Here is a 21530-nt window from a genome sequence, read left to right as displayed (position 1 = left end):
AAATGCACCTCAGGACAGTTGGACCAGGGGGAATAGGAGGAAGAATTTATCCACCAGCTCCTGTCTCCCATTGGCCAATGTCCACCCCAAGGGGCTACACACACACACACACACACACACACACACACACACACACACACACACACACAGAGTTATGCAGGAGTGGACACCAAGCAGAGCCCTTGGCATCCCATGCTTCAGTGGCCTCAGAGAAGCCCCAGGACAAGAGGCCAGAGGTGTGCAGCATGGACATGAGGCCAGGCGCTGTCAGGTTACACCGCAGCGAAGCTGGTCACGGTCCCTGGAGAGCTAGTTGCCACCTCAGTGGTAGAATGAATAACAGAAGAGGCCAAGAGCATCTGAAGTGTGCCTGAGAGGTATCTCACACCCCATCCTCATTAACATCACACCACCATCATTATCCCCATTTTACAGGTGAGAAAACTGATGCTCACAGAGGTCACCCAAGTAGTCAACAGCAGAACCAGGATTCAGACCCACACAGTCTGGCTCTAATGACTGCATTCTTATCCCTTATACTCAGCTGCATCTTGGAGGCAGTGGCCCTACACCTCCACCCTTAGTGGGCCTACGGATTCCAAAGCCTTTTGAGGTGCGAGGGAAACTAGGCTTAATTATCAGGGAAGAAGGGATGTCATGGACAACATGATAAATATAATTAACACTGCTGTATATGATATATGAAAGTTGTTAAGAGTAAACCCTAACAGTTCTCAGCATAAGAAAAAAGTTATTTTTTCTTTCTTTAATTTTGTATCTATATGAGATGATGGATGTCCCCTAAACTTGTGATAATCACTTCATGATGTAGGTAAATCAAACCATTAAGCTGTACACCCTAAACTTATACAGTGCTGTATGTCAACTCTATGTCAATAAAGCTGGAAGAAAAAAATGTTTAAAAATGATTGGGGGGCTTCCCTGGTGGCGCAGTGGTTGAGAGTCTGCTTGCCGATGCAGGGGACCACGGGTTCGTGCCCCGGTCCGGGAGGATTCCCACGTGCCGCGGAGCGGCTGGTCCCGTGGGCCATGGCCGCTGAGCCTGTGCTCCGCAACGGGAGAGGCCACAGCAGCGAGAGGCCCGCGTACCGCAAAAAAAAAAAAAAAAAAAAAAAGATTGGGGAGGGACTTCCCTGGTGATCCGGTGGGTAAGACTCTGTGCTCCCAGTGTGGGGGGCCCAGGTTCAATCCCTGGTCGGGGAACTAGATCCCACATGCATGCCGCAACTAAGAGTCCACATGCTGCAACGTAGATCCCGCATGCCACAACGAAGACCCGGTGCAGCCAAAATAAATGAAAAAAAAACAACAACAGGTTGGGGAGAAGTCAAGAGTAGGGAAAAAAGAAGAGCAATTTATAATTACCCGTTAGTTTATTGAAAAATATTTACCATTACGTGTCCAACCCTATGCTCAGTGCTAGGGAGACAAAGGTAAAACTGGTGCACTCTCCTTGCTGGGGAGCTTGCGTGCTGGTGACAAGACAGACGTGCTTTAAGCATTCCAGAGCAAGGCAATCAGTTCTGCTACCTGCTGGCTGTGTGACCTTTCTGAGCCTCAGTTTCTTCATCTGTAAGATGGGCCAATAGCACAATGCAGCGTAAGTGCTTAGCATAGTACCTGGCACAGAGTGTGGTAGTGCTTATTACCGCTGTCATTATGTGAGAGATACAGAGGAGGGAACATCCCTTGGTCGTCAGGCCCCATGTGTTCTGGATCAGAAGCTCCGCTGTCCTCCATTTCCCAGCCTTGAGCACAGTGTCCAGCCACCCACACATCGCTGCCGAATGAGCCGATGCCTGGCCTTCTCTCCTTTTTGGGGATCTTGGTCAGAAACTGGGTCAGCAGGTCAGCCCTAAAGCCCTGGAGGCCTCAGCCCACTTGGAGTCTCTCTCCAGGGCCAGCTTAGGCAGTGGGGGCTTGTGGGCTGATGGGATGCTGTCCAAAGATGCCTTCAGAAGGAAGCCAAGGGGCCCAGTTTCCATGGTGATGAGAATGCCCATGGGGGTGGGGGGTCAGCTGAAGAGCACAAAGGACCATCTGACTCTTATTAGAGGCCTTGCAATAGGATATCTGCCTTGGGTCTAAGCTGCCCAAGCATATGCCTCCTTGGCTGTGGAGGGAAGGGGTTTATACAGGGGCAGCCAGATTAGTAACTCCCATCCCGCTCCAGCACTTCGAATGGCCTCTGCTGCCACGCTCAGGAGCACCACAGGTACCTGCCAACCCCTCAAATCCCTTTGCTTGAAACTTTCCAGGCAGGAGGTGGGAGGAAGGAACAGAGGTGGTTAGCAAACACTTTTGTAGCCCCTCCTCCTAGGGACTCTACCAGGAGAGCTTGGGACTGGAGGACCTGGTTCAAATCCTGAACTCAGCCTCTAGCTGGCTTCAACTAATACATAATCTCGATGAGCCTCGGTTTCTTTGGCAGGACGGTGGGTTGGAAAAAGCACCTGTTTTGGAATCAGGCAGATCTGGGTCTGAATCTAGGCTTTCACCCTTGAATTTATTCAACAAAACTTGTTGAGCGCCCCGGTGGGCCCTTCCCATTCTAGGTGTGGGGATTCAGGTGTGTGTGGCTGTGATCAAAGCCACCGAGCTCCCTATTTTCAGGGGGCTTACGGTGCAGGCGAGACACAGGCCACGAACAATCAAATAATATAATGGAACGCAATGGAGTGTGGTATGATATCCATTTAGGCATACCAGGTAGAGGTTAGTGCTTTGAAAAAATATAATGCAGGGCAAAGCACAGAGAAGGATTCTCCCAGGGGAAACTACTTTAAATAATGTGTTCAGAGAAGGAGCTCTGGCCTGGGTAAAGCTCCTAGCCCACATCTGAGCCTCAGTTTCCTCATCCGTAACCTGGACTGAAGCATGCCTACCTCCCAAGAATGTTGTGGGATCCCGTAACATCACAAAAACCTTTACTGTCCAGAGTAAATGATGCCAGAAAAAAAGGCATATTTTTTAACCAAAGACTCGCTATCAGTGATGTGTGTTGGGGAAAGACAGTGTAGCAAATGAGTCCGTCCAGTTTCTGATTTTATTTCCTTTTTTTCTTTTTCATTAAGGTTTCTGTGTATATTGATGTATTGATACTCATTAAATAAGTGTAAATCTGCCCCAAAAAACCCAAAATAAAACAACCTCAACAGTGTTGGGTGCTCTGTAAGTCCTCAATAACATCCTGGGTTCCTTCTTCCTGAGGAGTCAGCGGAGGGGCATGATGGAAGTTAAATTTTAGTGAAATAACATGACAGGCATATAAAGGGGCCCAAAGGGGCCCTGGAGTCATCTTTCAGGCAGGAGAGCAGCCGCATCCCGGCTGCCAGGCCAGGCCTGCCGGAAAAGCAGCCCCTTTGCGAGCAAACATGCCCCAGGCAGGGAGGAGTGCGCACGCGTGTTACCAGAGGTTCTTCTGCGCCTGAGCGACCCTGTGCGGCTCCATCCAGCCCCACACTCAGCACTGGTCCTTCACCTGTGAGAAGAGAAGGCACACTCCTACTTCCAAGATGTCCAAGCCCAATTTAATGGTGGAGAAGAGGTGGGTGTAGAAAATCCAGAGGCCCAACCTCCGCCCTGCCCCAGTTGTGACTCCACAGCACCAAGTCCTGACCCTAATCTGCAGAAGAGACTTCTGGCCACAGAGCATCACCAAAGTGTGAGTGGAAGGGGCCATTCTGAGGTCTAAGTGTCTGCTGGGGAATTATAGTACAGAGGTGGCCAGGCTCCCAAATGACAGGGCTGCCAGGCTAACTGATGACTGGGATGGATAAAAATATTCCATGGCCAAGGGCAGGTGGTGAAGGGTGGGATCTCCCCTTGGAGAACTGGGGCAACAACAGACGTAGCCTTATCAGGACACTGGTGGCAGAGCCACACTCCCTTCTGCACGTAGATCTGCAGGCAGACAGGCTGCCAGGAAGCCACTCCCTTCGCCCTGAGTCCCTGCCAGAGGGTCTGCCCCCAGTGTAGCCTCTGCTCCCCAGCCCTGTAGCAGCTGATGGTCACTTCAGCCCTGCTGGATGACTTGTTCAGAGAGACAATCTGGCAAGAAAGAGGATTTAAAATTCTAGTGCTAGTTATTTCACTTTTGTCTGATCTTTGGGGTACGATTAAAGAAAAAAATCTTGAGGTAATAGTTTGAGGTCTGTTTATAGGACTTATAGTCTTTTGTTTTATTCCATTAGCACTGTTTAGAGGGACTAAAAATTTTATATCTGTCAAATTCTCCGCGCGTCAGGTTCAGTGGTGGTCAGAGTTGGCATCCAATAACTTGCGGGTCCCTGCTGCCCAAGTCTGCATCCTCCTGAGCCCTATCTGAGTTTGGTGGGTCTGGGGGGCCCCTCCCTAGGGCTGCGGTGGCAGCCAGAGAAGATAGCTTAGCCTCCTAATGGGGGCACTTCGGGCATCATTCCTGTGGACAGCGGTATAAGGTCACTTTTGCACCAGCCTGGCTCTTCCTGGCCCCCTGTCCCAGTTCCTTGGGCATCTGGCTGGGTGTGGGGCTTCAGAAGATTGGGAGCAGTTTCCCAGGGGTTAGTGCAGCGAACGTTGCGCTCTTCTGCCATCTTGTGGTCATTTCCAGGATAGCAAGCGCCGGTTTCCTTGCCTCCCTGATGCTATGCTAGCCTTGGCCACCAGTGGGCAGCCCGATAAGGAAGGTTCCCCATCCAACCCCAGCTGTATAAAAGTTGATCTTTAACAAAACAGCATTGAGCTATACAGTAAGTCTCCTACATAAGAACGAGTTCCATTCCGAGAGTGCGTTCGTGAGTCCAGTTTCTTCGTAACGCCAACAAAGTTCGCCTAGGTGCCCCGCTAACACAATAGGCTATGTAGTACTGTACTGTAATAGGTGTATAGTATTTTTCACACAAATAATACATAAAAAACAAACAAACACACAAAAATAAAGAAAACATTTTTAATCTTACAGTACAGTACCTTGAAGAGTACAGTAGTACAGTACTACAGCTGGCATACAGGGGCTGGCATCGAGTGAACAGGCGAGAAGAGCCACTGACTGGACGGGGGAGAGGAGGTGGGAGATGGTAGAGATGAAGGGTCCTCAGCAACAGGAGACGGAGGGCGAGCTGCAGTTTCACTCACGCCAGATGTTGATGGCACAGGTTCTGGTTCCTCGCTGGATTCAGTTAGTTCTATCTACCCTCTTGAAAGACACGATCGAGGGATGTCTGGGTAGTAGCTCGTTTTTTCTCGTCAGCGATGGCACGGTAGCACTAGATGGCGTTCTGAACAGCTGCTGCAAGCTTCACGTACCGTTCTTCGTTGGGATCCTGTGTCTCAAAAACTAACAGTGCCGCCTCAAAGAAAGAAAATCCCCTTGTTGGCGGGGGTGGGGTGGTGGTGGGATGAATTGGGATTGACATATATATACACTAATATGTATAAAATAGATAACTAATAAGAACCTGCTGTATAAAAAATTTAAATAAAATTAAAAAAAAATAAAGCAAATCCCCTTGCCGTTTGCTCCGTCGTGAATCTTTCAGTTCTTCAGTTACTTCTTCGTCCTGTTGTCGCTCCACTCTGTGCATTATTTTCACTTTTGTTTCCATTGTTCTCGCTTGGTGCTTCTTAGCAGGACCAGCTACATCACTGCTGCTTTTACGCTTGCTTACGCTTGCTTCCGGACATCCTGGGCTTGAATAAGGATACTATACTACTGTACTCTATACAGTACTGTACAGTACAGCACACGGGAGCACAGCCTCTTGTAGAGGATGCAGGCACGTGACAATGTACACCAGACACGTGAACTAACGTACGTGATTGGACATGTGAGTGCATATTCGCATCTTTGAATGTTCCCAACGTGAAGGTTCGTATGTGGGGGACTTACTGTAATTCTTTTTTTTTTAATTGAAGTATAATCGACTTACAATGTTATATGAGTTTCAGGTGTATAATATAGTGATTCGATACACTGGAAAATGATCACCAGGATAAGTCTAGATGCCATCTGTCACCGTACAGAGTTGTAACAGTATTTTGACTCTATTCCCTATGCTGTACATTACATCCCTTGATTTATTTATTTTATAACTGGAGGCATATACTTTTATTTATTTTTTTAAAAAACTATTTATTTATTTTATTTTTGGCTGCATTGGGTCTTTGTTGCTGCGCGTGGGCTTTTCTCTAGTTGCGGCAAGCGGGGGCTACTCTTCGTTGCGGTGCGCGGGCTTCTCATTGTGGTGGCTTCTCTTGTTGTGGAGCATGGGCTCTAAGCACGTGGGCTTCAGTAGTTGTGGCATGCGGGCTCAGTAGCTGTGGCACACGGGCTTAGTTGCTCCGCGGCATGTGGGATCTTCCTGGACCCGGGCCCAAACCCGTGTTCCCTGCATTGGCAGGCGGATTCTTAACCACTGAGCCACCATGGAAGCCTGAGGCTTATACTTTTAAATCTCCCTCACTTATTCCCCTTATGCCCCCACCCTCCTCCCCTGTGGCAACTACCAGTTTTTTTCTCTGTATCTCAGAGTCTGTTTCTGTTCTGTTCTGTTCATTTGTTTTTGTTTTTTAAGATTCCACATATGAGTGAAACCAGAGCATATTTGTCTTTCTCTGTCAGACTTACTTCACTTAGCGTGATACCTTCTAGATCCATCCATGTGGTTGCAAATAGCAAGATTTCCTGCTTTTTAGAGCAAAGTAATATTCAAATGTGTACTTATACACACCCACACACCCACACACAAATACTCATACGTATATCTTCTTTATCTATACCTCTATTGATGGACCCATAGGTGGCTCCCATATCTTGGCTGTTGTGAGTAATGCTGCAGTGAACATAGGGGTGCATCTATCTTTTCAAATTAGTGTTTTCCTTTCTCTGGATAAATACACAGGAATGGAATGGCTGCATCACATGGTAGTTCTACTGTTAATTTTTGGCTTCACGTGTATATTGTTTCCCACAGTGGCTGCACCAGTTGACATTCCCACCAGTAGTCCTCGATGGTCCCATTTTCTCCACATCCTCGCCAGCACCTGTTACTCCTTGTGTTGCCTTGTCTTCCCTCCCCTGGCTCGACCCTGGGTCATTAGCTTTGACCTAGACTGTCTGCCTCTTATTTCGTCTCCTTTCAACCAGGGGTCAGCTTGGTCACAGCGAGCCTGTCCCTATTCACCCTTCCCTGGTTCCTGATCCCTAAACACAAACCCCAAAGTCCTCCCTGCCTTCCCAGGCAGGCTGATCCCCACCAGTGCCCCGCCTGTCCTTCCTGGCTGGCCTCCCTGAACGCCACACACTGTGTTCTGGCTTTACTGGAGGTGCAATGCACAGGACATCAGCTCAGTCGCGTTCAGAGCATTTAGCATGTACAGAACGTTGTGCACCTGTCACCGCTCTCTAGTTGCAGAACGTTGTCGTCACCCCAAAAGGAAACCCTCTACCCATGATGCACTCACTCCCCATCCCCTCTCCCCCAGCCCCTGGCAACCAGCAGTCGGTTTCTGTCTCTATGGATTTGCTTGTCGTGGAAAGTTCACCTACACGGAATCCTACAGTGTGTGACTTTGGGTCCCTGGCTCCTTTGGAGATTCAGGCACACAGTGGCGCGTGTGAGTGCTTCATTCTGCTGCATGGCTGAATGACATTCCATCCTAACTGGCCTCCCGTTCCAGGAGGGCACCAAGCCTTTTCTTGCCTCCAGGCTTTCACACTCCCGGGCTCTTCCCTCTGCCTGAAAGTCTTCTTCCTAGTATCACCTGATAAACTCCTATGCCTTCTCCAGGTTTCTTTCTTGCCCCCTGGGGTCAACAAGACCCCTCCCCCAGGCGCCCTTCGCAGCCCCTAAGTGATCTTTCATTCGTGCATGCATGAGGTTGTTGTTCAGGTCTGCCTCTCCCACTTTATCGGGAGCCCGGTGTTGGCAGGAGGTTATTCCTTCTTGTTCATCCCCGTGTCCTCAGTGACTGTAGTACAGTCCCTGGCCCTTGGTAGGTGCTCCATCACATCTCTGGATTAAATGATTGAGTGAATGGTTTTATTAAGCCCCGACTAGGGACTAAAAGTTGTATATCCATCAAGTTCTCCGCGAGTCAGGTTCCGTGGTGGTCAGAGTTGGCATCCAATAACTTGCGGGTCCCTGCTGCCCAAGTCTGCATCCTCCTGAGCCCTATCTGAGTTTGGTGGGTCTGGGGGGCCCCTCCCTAGGGCTGCGGTGGCAGCCAGAGAAGATAGCTTAGCCTCCTAATGGGGGCACTTCGGGCATCATTCCTGTGGACAGCGGTATAAGGTCACTTTTGCACCAGCCTGGCTCTTCCTGGCCCCCTGTCCCAGTTCCTTGGGCATCTGGCTGGGTGTGGGGCTTCAGAAGATTGGGAGCAGTTTCCCAGGGGTTAGTGCAGCGAACGTTGCGCTCTTCTGCCATCTTGTGGTCATTTTCAGGATAGCAAGCGCCGGTTTCCTTGCCTCCCCGATGCTATGCTAGCTATGGCCACCAGGGGTCAGGGGTCTCCACACTAGGCCACCAGATAAGCTTCCCCTGTAAAACCCCAAGTTTATAATGGTTGATTGAAAAAAAAAAAAACAGAATTGAGGTATAATTTTTTATTAATTTTTAAAAATTCGTTGCCACATCCTGTGGCATCTTAGTTCCTGACCAGGCATCGAACTTGTGCCCCCTTGCCGTATGAGCATGGAGTCTTTAGCATCTGAACCGCCAGGGAAGTCCCCCTAGAATTTTTGGTTTTTAACTGAAGTATAATCGACTTACAATATTATTGAGTTTCAGATGTATAATATAATGATTTTATACATTGCAAAATGATCACTAGTTGTAGTCTAGTTCCCATCTGTCACCATACACGGTTATTACAGTACTTTTCCTCTATTCCCTGTGCTGTACATTACATCCCATGACCTATTGATTTTATAACTGGCAGTTATACCTTTTAATCTCCTGCAGGTGTTCTCCTCACTCCCCACCCCCAATCCCCGCCCCGTGGCAATCACCAGTTTTTTGCCTTTTTTTTTTTTTTTTACGGTACGCGGGCCTCTCACTGTTGTGGCCTCTCCCGTTGCGGAGCACAGGCTCCGGACGCGCAGGCTCAGTGGCCGTGGCTCACGGGCCCAGTCGCTCCGCGGCATGTGGGATCTTCCCGGACTGGGGCACGAACCCGTGTCCCCTGCATCGGCAGGCGGACTCTCAACCACTGCGCCACCAGGGAAGCCCAATCACCAGTTTTTTTCTCTGTATGTATGATTCTGTTTTGGTTGTTTATGTTCATTTGTGACTTTTTTTTAGATTCCATATTTGAGTGAAATTAGATGTTATGTTTCTTTTTCTATCTCATTTTACTTAGCATTATACACTCTAGATCCATCCATGAGGTTGCAAATGGCAAGATACCCTGGTTTTTTGTAATTGAGTCATATTGAATTGTGTATATATACCACATCTTCTTTATCTATACATCTATGGATTGACACTCAAGTTTCTTCCATATCTGTGTTATTGGGAATAATGCTGCAATGAACATAGGGGTGCATCTATCTTTTAAAATAGTGGTTTTGTAAATTTGGTAGGTGGTGCTGTCCCCTAGCCCAGCAGCTGCAAGGCCCTTGTATTGAGGCCCTGTTTGTAGGTGGGGATTTGTCACTGTGTGGCTGGCCGTATGGCCTGGGGCTCCAGGGGCTGGTGCTGGCCTGCTTGTGGGTGGGTAAGCTCCTGGCACTAATAGCCTAGTGGGAGGATTCCAAAATGGCACTTGTCAGCACAGTGTCCTTGAGATAGAAGGAGCACTCAAAAATGGCTTTTGCCAGTGTCTACATCCCTAGTTGCCAAGATTAGCAAGTGGTCTGATTCAGCCTCCTTTCACATTACTGCCTGTGGGCTGAAACCACAGCAGGTGAGATTTTCCATGTGCCTTTTTTTTTTGGCTGTGCCACATACGGGATCTTAGTTTTAGACTGGGCACCAAGGATTGAACCTGCGCCCCCTGCAGTGGAAGCACGGAGTCTTAACCACTGGACCTCCAGGGAAGTCCCTTGCATGTGCCTTTAAGAGCGGAGTCTCTGGGCTTCCCTGGTGGCGCAGTGGTTAAGAATCCGCCTGCCAGTGCAGGGGACACGGGTTCGAGCCCTGGTCTGGGAAGGTCCCACATTTCACAGAAGAGTTAAGCCTGTGCGCCACAACTACTAAGCCTGTGTTCTAGAGCCCTCGAGCCACAACTACTGAGCCCACGTGCTACAACTTCTGAAGCCCGCATGCCTAGAGCCTGTGCTCTGCAACAAGAGAAGCCACCACAATGAGAAACCCACGCACCGCAACGAAGAGTAGCCCCTGCTCGCCGCAACTAGAGAAAGCCCGCATGCAGCAACAAAGACCCAATGCAGCCAAAAATAAATAAATAAAATAAATAAATTTATTAAAAAAACAAAAAAGAGCAGAGTCTCTGTTTCCTACTGCCCTCTGGCTCTTCAGTACCCACACCCTGCTGGCCTTCAAAGCCAGACATCCTGGAGACTTGTCTTCCAAGTGCAGTATCCCAGGTCTGAGGACCCTGATGTGGGTCTCAGACCCTTTGCTCCTTGGGGAGAACCTCTGCAGTTGTGATTATCCTCCTGTCTGTGATCACCTACCCTGGGATTTGGGTCTTGCCTGTACTGTGTCTCTATCCCTCCTATCTCATCGTGGTTCTTTGTTTATAACTTTAGTTGTGGAAAATCTTTTCTGCTAGTCTTCAGTCTCTTTCTTAGGTAGTTGCCTGGTAAAAAGTTGTCGTTTTAGGGCTTCCCTGGTGGCGCAGTGGTTGAGAGTCCGCCTGCCGATGCAGGGGACGTGGGTTCGTGCCCCGGTCCAGGAAGATCCCACATGCCGCGGAGTGGCTGGGCCCGTGAGCCATGGCCACTGAGCCTGCGCATCCGGACCCTGTGCTCCGCAACGGGAGAGGCCATAACAGTGAGAGGCCCGCGTACCGCCAAAAAAAAAAAAAAAAAAGTTGTAGTTTTAGTGAACCCATTGGAGGAGGTGAGCTCAGGGTCTTCCTACCCCACCATCTTGGACACTCGTTGAATTATAATTCTTATGTTGTACACTTCACCCATTCAAAGTGTACGATTCAGTATTTTTTAGTATATTCACAGAGTTGTGCAACCATCACCACAATCTAATTTTAGAACATTTCATGACTGCAGAAATCACCCTCCATTAGCTGTTGCCCCTCGATTCCCACCCCCAGCCCCCAGCCCTAGGAAACCACTAATCTGCTTTCTATCTACAGATTTATCTGTTCTGGACATTTTACATAAATGGAATCATACAATATGTGGTCTTTTGTGATTGGCTTCTGTTATTTATCACAGTGTTCTCAAGGTTCATCCAGGCTGCAGTATGAACTGGTACTTTATTCCTTTTTATTGAAAAATCATATTCCATCGTGTGGAATTACCATATTTTGTTTATGCATTCATGAGCTGATGGGTATTTGGGCAGATTCTACTTTTGTCTATTGTGAATAATGCTGCTATGAACATTTGTGTACATATTTTTATATTGGATGTATATCTTTATTTCTCTTGAGTATATATACTTAAGAGTGGAATTGCTGGGCTTCCCTGGTGGTGCAGTGGTTGAGAGTCCGCCTGCCGATGCAGGGGACACGGGTTCATGCCCGGGTCCGGAAAGATCCCACATGCCACGGAGCGGCTGGGCCTGTGAGCCATGGCCGCTGAACCTGCGCATCCGGAGCCTGTGCTCCACAACGGGAGAGGTCACAACAGCGAGAGGCCCACATACCAAAAAAAAAAAAAAAAAAAGAGTGGAATTGCTTAACTCTATGTTTAACAATTCAAGTAGCTGCCAGGCTTTTTTTCCATTGCCACTGCACCGTTTTACATTCCTAACCACAGTGTAAGAGAGTTCCAATTTCTCCATATCCTTGCCAGCACTTGTTACTATCTTTTTGTTTTGTTTTATTTATCTTTTTTTCTGTCATTTTTTAAAAATTAATTTATTTATTTTTATTTGGCTGCATTTGGTCTTCGTTGCTACACGAAGGCTTTCTCTAGTTGTGGCGAGCTGGGGCTACTCTTCGTTGTGGTGCGCAGGCTTCTCATTGCGGTGGCTTCTCTTGTTGTGGAGCACAGGCTCGAGGCACACGGCTTTCAGTAGATGTGGTGCATGGGCTTCAGTAGTTGTGGCTCTTGGGCTCTAGAGCACAGGCTCAGTAGTTGTGGCACACGGGCTTAGTTGCTCCACGGCATGTGGGATCTTCCCGGACCAGGGCTTGAACCCGTGTCACCTGCAATGGGAGGCGGATTCTTAACCACTGTGCCACCAGGGAAGTCCTGTCATTTTTATTATAGCCATCCTAGTGGGTGTGAAGTGGTAGCCCAATACATCCTTTCTCAAAGAAAAACTTTCTTTTGAAATGCTCCTATTTTCAAATTAGATGCGTAAGTTAGCAGTACTCAGTGTAGTGGCATTGTTCCACACTTTTGCAAATCTCTTTAATGATTATCTTTTTAAAAATTAATTAATTTGGCTGCACCTGGTCTTCGTTGCAGAAGGCGGGATCTTTGCTGCCGCGTGCGGGATCTTTAGTTGCAGCATGCATGTGGGATCTAGTTCCCTGACCAGGGATCGAACCCGGGCCCCCTGCATTGCTAGCTCAGAGTCTTAGCCACTGGATCAGCAGAGAAGTCCCTTTAATGATTGTCTTAATGGACTGTTAGATCCTCATATCTGCCTTGGTATTAAGTCTGTTGTGATATGTTTAAAAAAATTTTTTTATTGAAGTAAAGTTGATTTACAATATTATATTAGTTTCCGGTATACAATATAGTGATTCAAAATTTTTACTCCATTTAAAGTTACAGAAATATTGGCTGTATTTCCTGTGCTGTACAATATATCCTTGTTGCTTAGTCATTTTATACATAGTAGTCTGTATCTCTTAATCCCCTACCCCTATCTTGCCCCTCCCTCTCTCTCCCCACTGGTAACCACTAGTGTTCTCTGTATCTGTGAATCTATTTCTGTCTTGTTATATGCATTCGTTTGTTTTGTTTTCTAGATTCCATATATAAATGATGACTTATTTCACTTAACGTAATACTCTCCAGGTCCATCCGTGTTGTTGCAAATGGCAAATTTTCATTCTTCTTTATGGCTGAGTAATATTCCATTACCTATCTATCTATCTATCTCACATCTTCTCCATTCATTTATCTTTTAATAGACACTTAGTTTGCTTCCATGTCTTGGCTATTGTAAATAGTGCTGCTATGAACATGGGAAGCATGTATCTTTTTGAATTAGTGTTTTCATTTTCTCTGAGTCTATACCCAGGAATGGAATTGCTGGATCATATGGTAGTTCTTTTTAGCTTTTTGAGGAACCTCCATCCTGTCTTCCATAGTGGCTGCACCATTTACATTCTCACCAACCATGTATAAGCATTCCCTTTCTCCGTATCTTTTTTTTTTTTCCCCTCCGTATCTTTGCCAGTGTTTGTTATGTGTGGTCTTTTTGTTGATAGCCATTCTGACAGGTGTGAGGTGTGATATGTTGTTCTGATTGAAGAAAATCTAGCCTCACATAGTATTTAGCTGGAAAAGAGAGGAGGGTTTTAGAGCCTTTGCAGATAATTTGTGGATTTTCTTCTTGGATGCTACACAGAATTCAACAAGTGGTAGTTTCCTAAAGGTTAGTACAATGTGGCATCTGAAACCATACCAATGAACATTTCATACACTCTTACTTTATTAATTTTTTAAAAAATATTTATTTATTTTGGCTGCGCCGGGTCTTAGTTGCGGCATGCACGTGGAATCTAGTTCCCCAACCGGGGATCGAACCCGGGCCCCCTACATCGGGAGCACAGAGTCTTACCCACTGGACCACCAGGGAAGTCCCCATACTCTCTTACTTTGATGTTTGGGTCTATTTTGTGCTCTAGATGGGTCTTTTACCCAGGTGTACCCTGCATGGGTCATTGGGAAAATTTCTGCTGACTGAATAGTTCAGACCTTCCAAAAGATGACACAGGTCATTGAACAATGTAAAAAATAGCATTTGTTAACGTCACCACTCCTCTCATCAGTATAATTTTTGAATATTGGGAAACTGTCAAGCTCATAGTGGTGGATACGGGTTTTCCAAAATTCTGATTTCTGCTTGAAAGCTCAAACTTCATCGTTGGTGACAAACGTGGTCAACTCTTTTCCCTTGAAATGACAGGCTCCCTTCGCTCATTTCTGGAAAACTGCCAAAGAGCCAAGTCTGGATACCCACAGCGTGTCTGTTGGTTGTTCTTTCAAGTAAAAATGCCGTCCCATGGACACAGAGGCAAGTCAGCTCCAACTCTAACAAGCTCACGAGTGCTTTTCCTCCACAGCCATGTACCTGCCAATCTCATCACACAGAATATTAAAGGTCACATACTCAAGGGCTGAGAGTCCATGAAACTTATTACTTTTGCTGCTTCATCAAGGGCGCTCTTAAGTGCCACTGGCCTATTTTGTCACTGTGAGTGTGTGTCTATGTAGGACGCAGCCCGGTTTCGGGCTACTTTCTTGCTTCCTGCTGGGGTGCTAGCAGTTTCACCCACTGTGGCTTTTTCATCATCAGATGTCATCGTGGTGACATTAGTACTGCTCTGAAAGAGTCTCAGGCACTCCGGGGGTCCGTGGGCCTCACTGTAAAATCATCGACAGATAATAAAACTTGCCGACACATATAACTTTTAGAAAACAGTAGAACATCCTAATAGTTAAAGGAAAAAGAAAGTCATGACAAGCTTATGTGCATCTCAATAGGTACACGTCCACCGACAATTCCACCAGCAGGCACAAGGTGACACAAGGTGGCCAGACGCCCACAGCACATTAGAGTGTCACACGTGCCTGGCTGCAAACGAGGAGGGCCTTACAGATACTGTTTTGGGGACTTGCATCCCGGGAGAGATGCGGCTGTCAGAGCTGTGATTTTCTGAAATGGCTAAAACTCTTGGTAGAGGTTCATACAGAACAAACTGTAGTTTTCCATTAATTTGCATTCTCAGAGTGTGTTTTAAAACATGCAAACTCTCTTGTGTTTAAGTGTGAAACGGAGTCTGGTTTGGTCACTGACTTAAATATCTGAAGGGACCTATGAGAATCAGGAGAGGACACGCACAATTTTTCTGTCCCGAGGGACAGCCGTGAGCACTGCAGGACCGGCGTCCTCAGCCTCTGCCCCAAATGCCAGGGGCGCCCCTCCCACATCACTGCGGCAACCAAACGTGCCTCCTTGGGTACTGTCAACAAACAGTGACCCACAGTCATCTGAGAAAGACGTGGAAAATTTTATCTGTGTCAACCTGAGGATTATAACCCGGGAGAGAGTCTCTCGGAGAGCTCTGAGAACTGTTCCGAGCGTGAGGGGGAGGCGAGTATACACGTGATTTTTTTTTTTACACGTGATTTTGACGAAGGGGCGCGTGCAGTCAAGCATACCCCTTCGTAGAAGGTGACTGCTCTTTGTGAGGAACAGCGTCTTAGTTAATGGTTTTAGTGCTTTTCTAAGTATGGGACGATGCAATTAACTGGGTTCACAGTTTTCTCCTGAAAGTATCTAACTACCTGAGGGCCAGGTCTGTCAGGATGAGCACCGAGTTCCTCCTGCTCTTTGCCCTGAATTCCTTTCAGGGTGTACTGCGGGTCAGTGGCTGCAGCGGCTGATGGCTGGATGGCGGGCAACATTCTTCGTTTTACAGATGTCAGAACACAGGCCCCCTCCCAGGGAGGGACGAGGCTCAGCGTTCCCACGCTTGGCTCCTGGCCAGCGTGAAGAAAGAGGAGCAGCCGCCTCCAAGCAAGGACAGAACAAGAAGCTGTCACACGTGAAGTGCATAGGTCCTAAAATGTCTGAAGTGCTGGGTCCGCAGGGACGCTTTATCTAGCCTGCTCGACCATAGTACAGATGGAAAAACTGAGGCCTAGAGTCCAGTGTGACATTTCCTGGGGCAAGGCCAGCCTTTGCCTTCATAGCATTTCTCATCTGTAGAAGATGAGAGTTCCTGACTCCAAAATCCTTCCTCTGCTGTGCTCACCAGTGCTCCACTGCTATGCATTTCTTTAGCTTCAAGCAGAAATCTTGGTTTCAAAGGCCCAGAGGAGCTCGGTGGGGCTAGGTGTGGACGCATCAAAGGGCTCATCTGAGTGACTGTGACCCTACGGGAAATTGGCCCCAATTCGACACGTAATCTCTTTATCTTGATTGTTGGCAACTAAATGAAATTATGTTTACAAACCAAACATAAATCCTTCAAGACTGTGCAGGTCAGGGCTTCCCTGGTGGTACAGTGGTTAAGAATCCGCCCGCCAATGCAGGGGACACGGGTTTGAGCCCTGGTCCGGTGAGATCCCACATGCCACGGAGCAACTAAGCCCATGTGCCACAACTACTGAGCCTGCGCTCTAGAGCCCGCAAGCCACAACTACTAAGCCCACATGTCACAACTACTGAAGCCCGCACGCCTAGAGTCCGTGCTCCGCAACAAGAGAAGCCCGCACACCGCAATGAAGAGTAGTCCCCGCTCGCCACAACTAGAGAAATGCCACGCACAGCAACGAGGACACAACGCAGCCAAAAATAAATAAATTAAATAAATTAAAAAAAAAAAGACTGTGCAGGTCAAACACATCCTTCAGGGGACGGACTCAGTGGCCACCTGTCTGGAGCTCCTGCTTAGGGACTGACTTCCTCCCTGAAGTGGAAATCCCCCCTGGTCATCCACACCACGGGGACTGTGCTTGGAGATGTTTTCCGATAGGAGGCCTGGATGGGGGCCAGGAGAGGTTGAGGAGGAGGGGGGTTGACAGGGAGGCAGGAGATGGGGCACAGAGCAGAGGGGAAGCTGGGGCTGGGAAGCAGAGATGCTTCCTTCAGATGTGGTCAGAGCTGCTGCACAGGCCTCATCATTATTGTTTACATGATAATACGCAATTCCTGAGCTTCTCCGACTCCATTTTAGAGCTCAGGAAATGAGAGCGTATGAAAGGGTAAACCAGCAGGTCGGTGGCAGGGCCTGAGCCAAGGGAAAGTGGGGTGGAGGTGGGATTCAGGCGTCTAGTCTCTTTCCTCTCTCAGGTGGAGGGCGATGCCAGTGCGCCCGGCGTGCTCCGCACTTCACCGCTACCCGCCTCGCACCCACCCCGTCCTCACTTGACAGACCAGGAGGCTGCGGCACGAGGACAGGGGCCACTTGCCCAAGAGTCCACAGGCAGTGGAAGCCTAGCAGGGCCGATACCAGCTCCGGCAGGAGAAGCATGGAGGACAGAGAATTCCTGATGAGCTAGGAGAGAAAGGCAGCTTCTTGGAGGAGGTGGTTGAGCCCAAAGGACGGACTGGAGGGGGGGAGTGTGTGTTCTTAAAATTAATCAGTAAGCATTAGGAAAACTGAGTCCTCCAATTGACTCCCTTCCTAGTTGGACCCCCCGCCCCAACTCCAAGGGCCCACTCGCAGCGCTTTCCGCGCGTCCCTCCACGACCGGTTTGCGCCGCTGTGTGGATGGACGGATGCCTGCAGGTAGGTACGGGGATGCTGCTAGGCCGCCCGAGCGCCTCGGCTTGGCAAGTGCGGACCCGCTCAGCCCCGCGCCAGGTCTGCAGGCGGGGGCGGCGTACCGGCCGCTTCACCGCCCGCCCCACTGGTCCGGGGCCTCCCCTCCGCGCGGTGCGCAACCCCGCGGCCTTCCTGATGAACCGCTCTGAACCTGAAATCACTCAGCGCGTGGTGTCTGATCCTCTTTCGCTTCTCTTTCTCCGTAGACCTGAAGCTCTGTCCGCTAGGGTTGCATAAAATTGTATTTCGAAAGCGGATGAGCGTTGCGGAACCCGCCACATGGATCCGTGGAGTCAGGGGGGTCTTGCACAAGCTGCTGGGTCGGAGGGGTTTCTGCAGAGGGAACTGAGCCCTGACGCCGGAGGAGCCTTTAAACCCCCACCCCACCCCCACCCCGACGGCCGACTTGAGGTTAACGTGCAATCACTGTGCCCTATAAAAGTCAGGATAGCGGTTACTGCTCCTGGAGGAGGGAGGGGTGGTGCTTGGGGATGGGCGCGTGGAGGGGTTTGCGGGCGGGCTGGCCACCTTCTTTTTCTTGATCTCGGTGGCATTAACCTTGTAGTAATTGGTTAAGCCATGTATTGGAACCATAGGATTTTCTGTATCTGTGTTTTATTTTACAATGAAAACATTTAAAAGGTATTCAACCAATTAAAGTTGTAGAAGTAAAATTCCAGTCCTAATTTTCTCCCTCCCTCCCTCCCTCTCTCCCTCTCTCCCTCTCTCCCTCTCTTTCTCCCCCTCCCTCCCTCCCTTCCTTCCTAACTTTTCTTTCCGTCTTCCTGTCTTTCAACAAGTTTTTCTTTGTTCTTTCTCTCTCGATTTTTCTTTCTTTCCCTCTCTCTTTCTCTATCGGCCTTTAACAAATATTTTTCTGAGGACCCACCATGTTCCAGGGAATGGTTTGGGCTCTAGAGATCCACTGGTGAATAGACATGGTTCCTGCCTCCTGAGAGCTTACTGTCTAGGGAAGGGAGGTTGACAAATAAACGGGAGAACAAATACTGCATCACTACACATTGGGGTAAGGATTCTGCAGGTATGGTGTATATCAAAGATTTTGCATGCATGTGCAAACATACAGGCAATTTTGTATATTACATATATGTAGACTTATTTTTTTTTTTTTGCGGTACGCGGGCCTCTCACTGTCGTGGCCTCTCCCGTTGCGGAGCACAGGCTCCAGACGTGCAGGCTCAGCGGCCATGGCTCACGGGCCCAGCCCCTCCGCGGCATGTGGGATCTTCCCGGACCGGGGCACGAACCCGTGTCCCCTGCATCGGCAGGCGGACTCTCAACCACTGCGCCACCAGGGAAGCCCTATGTAGACTTTTTTAAAGCATAAGGGTCATATATAATGCATGCTGTTCAGTAAATAGCCTTTCTTACTATAAAACAAAGAATATTGCCCACCATCCAGTTCTACAAGCATCAAGTCATTAATCACCGCAGTCGCCGAGGTACAGTACCCCTGGAAGGAATTCAGGATGAAAAACAGGATGAGGTGCTCTGTGCTTTGGAAAAACAGCCTCCCCTTAGTTAGCGATATCTCAGGAAAAAAATCATTACATTTTTCTTTCAGTCAACATCAATGCATTGTGGGAAATTTTCCCAATTGGTACATGCAGGCTACCTTATTTCTGCAGCATAGTATTCCATGCTACACTTACGGTGTTGCTGCATCAGTGACTCTCCACAGATTCTTGAAGTCTGCATGGTCCCGGGAGCAGCCTCAAGGATGGTTGAGAAGGGGATTGAGTGGGGTTTGTGGCTCTGCCTCATTTTAGCTGGAGCAGCCCTTGCTTTAATGTGTGTCTTCAACCCTGTCTGCATACAGGAGCCACCAGGAAGGTTTTTAAAACATTGAATCAGGATCTCTACGGTGGTCACTGGGAATGTGTGTATTTTTAAAAAGTTCTCAACCAAAAAAAAGTTATCAGATTTCTCTAGAGTACAGTCAGGATTGAGAAGCATTGTGTTATCATGGGCTGGGGGGATGGGGAGTTTGCATTAAGATTTTGAAAGCTGATGACCTCACCTCTAAGGAGGATGCAGAACCCTCACAGCAGGTTAGGAGAAAAACTGGACCAGAGCCGGAACTTTTTTTTTTAATTGAAGTGTAGTTGATTTACAGTGTTGCATTAAATCCTGTTGTATGGCAAAGTGATTCAGCTATACATATGTACATTCTTTTTCTAAAAATATTTATTTATTTATTTATTTTGGCCGTGCTGGGTCTTACGTGCGGCACACAGGATCTTCGTTGCGGCATGTGAACTATTAGTTGCCGCATGCAAATTCTTAGTTGCCACATGCATGCAGGATCCAATTCCCCGACCAGGGATCGAACCTGGGCCCCCTGCATTGGGAGCGTGGAGTCCTACCCACTGTACCACCAGGGAAGCCCCTATACATTCTTTTTTATATTCTTTTCCATTATGGTTTATCTCAGGATATTGAATATGGTTCCCTGTGTTATGCAGTAGATCCCTGTTGTTTATCCGTTCTATATGTAATAGTCTGTGAGTCTGTTTCTGTTTCGTAGATAGGCTTATCTGTGTCATATATTAGATTCCACATATAAGTGATATCATATGGTATTTGTCTTTCTCTTTCTGACTTACTTCACTTGGTATGATAATCTCTAGTTGCATCCATGTTGCTGCAAATGGCATTATTACATTCTTTTTTATGGCCGAGTAGTATTCCATTGTATATGTGTACCACGTCTTCTTTATCCATTCTTCTGTCGAGGGAGATTTAGATTGTTTCCATGTCTTGGCTATTGTGAATAGTGCTGCTATGAACATAGGGTTGCATGTATCTTTTTTTAAAAAATTAATTTATTTGTTTATTTTTGTCTACGTTGGGTCTTCGTTGCTGCGTGTGGGCTTTCTCTAGTTGTGGCGAGTGGGGGCTACTCCTCGTTGTGGTGTGCGGGCTTCTCATTGCGGTGGCTTCTCTTGTTGCGGAGCACAGGCTCTAGGTACTTGGGCTTCAGTAGTTGCAGCACACGGGCTCAGTAGTTGTGGCTCGCGGGCTCTAGAGCGCAGGCTCAGTAGTTGTGGCGCACGGGCTTAGTTGCTCCGTGGCATGTGGGATCTTCCCGGACCAGGGCTTGAACCCGTGTCCCCTGCATTGGCAGGCAGATTCTTAACCACTGCACCACCAGGGAAGTCCCTGCATGTATCTTTTTGAATTATAGATTTGTCCGGATATATGTCCAGGAGTGGGATTGCTGGATCATATGGTAATTCTATTTTTAGTTTTCTGAGGAACCGTCATACTGTTTTCCATAGTGCAGAACTGGAACTTTGCTGCATCTCACAGTGGAGCATTAAGCAGCCATCCAAAAAAAAAAAAATGAGACCAATCTACATTCACATGGAGAAATGAATACATTATATTACATGGAAGAAAGCAAGTTCCAGGACTTCCCCAGTGCTCCAGTAGTTAAGACTCCGTGCTTCCACTGCAGGGGGCGCGGGTTCAATCCCTGGTCGGGGAACTAGATCCCACCTGCCCCTTGGATTCTTAACCACTCCGCCACCAGGGAAGTCCCACCTACATGTTAATGTAAGCATTTCCCCCCACCATGAAAAATCCCTCTCAAACAACACTGTAATTGGCTGTGTGATATTCTATGACTGTCTCAATTTTCTTAATAATTTTCTTATCGTCAGATATTTGGATCATGTCCAACCTGCTACTATTATGACTAATGCTGTTTAAGCATCTTTGTACATAGCGCTTTCTTGCACTTGGGCTTTAAGATCCATTCCCAGTAGCTGCACTCCTGGGCTAAATGGAAAGAACACTTTTAAGTCCCTGGTACTTCTTGCCAAGTTGTCTATGAAGGGGAGGAGACTGTCTCCGCTACCCCAGCCCTGTAGCAGCCCACCCTAAGGAGGTAATTT

The sequence above is a fragment of the Lagenorhynchus albirostris genome, chromosome 16 (assembly GCF_949774975.1).
Source record: "Lagenorhynchus albirostris chromosome 16, mLagAlb1.1, whole genome shotgun sequence".
Taxonomy (NCBI): domain Eukaryota; kingdom Metazoa; phylum Chordata; class Mammalia; order Artiodactyla; family Delphinidae; genus Lagenorhynchus; species Lagenorhynchus albirostris.
Note: the sequence above shows the minus strand (reverse complement) of the source record.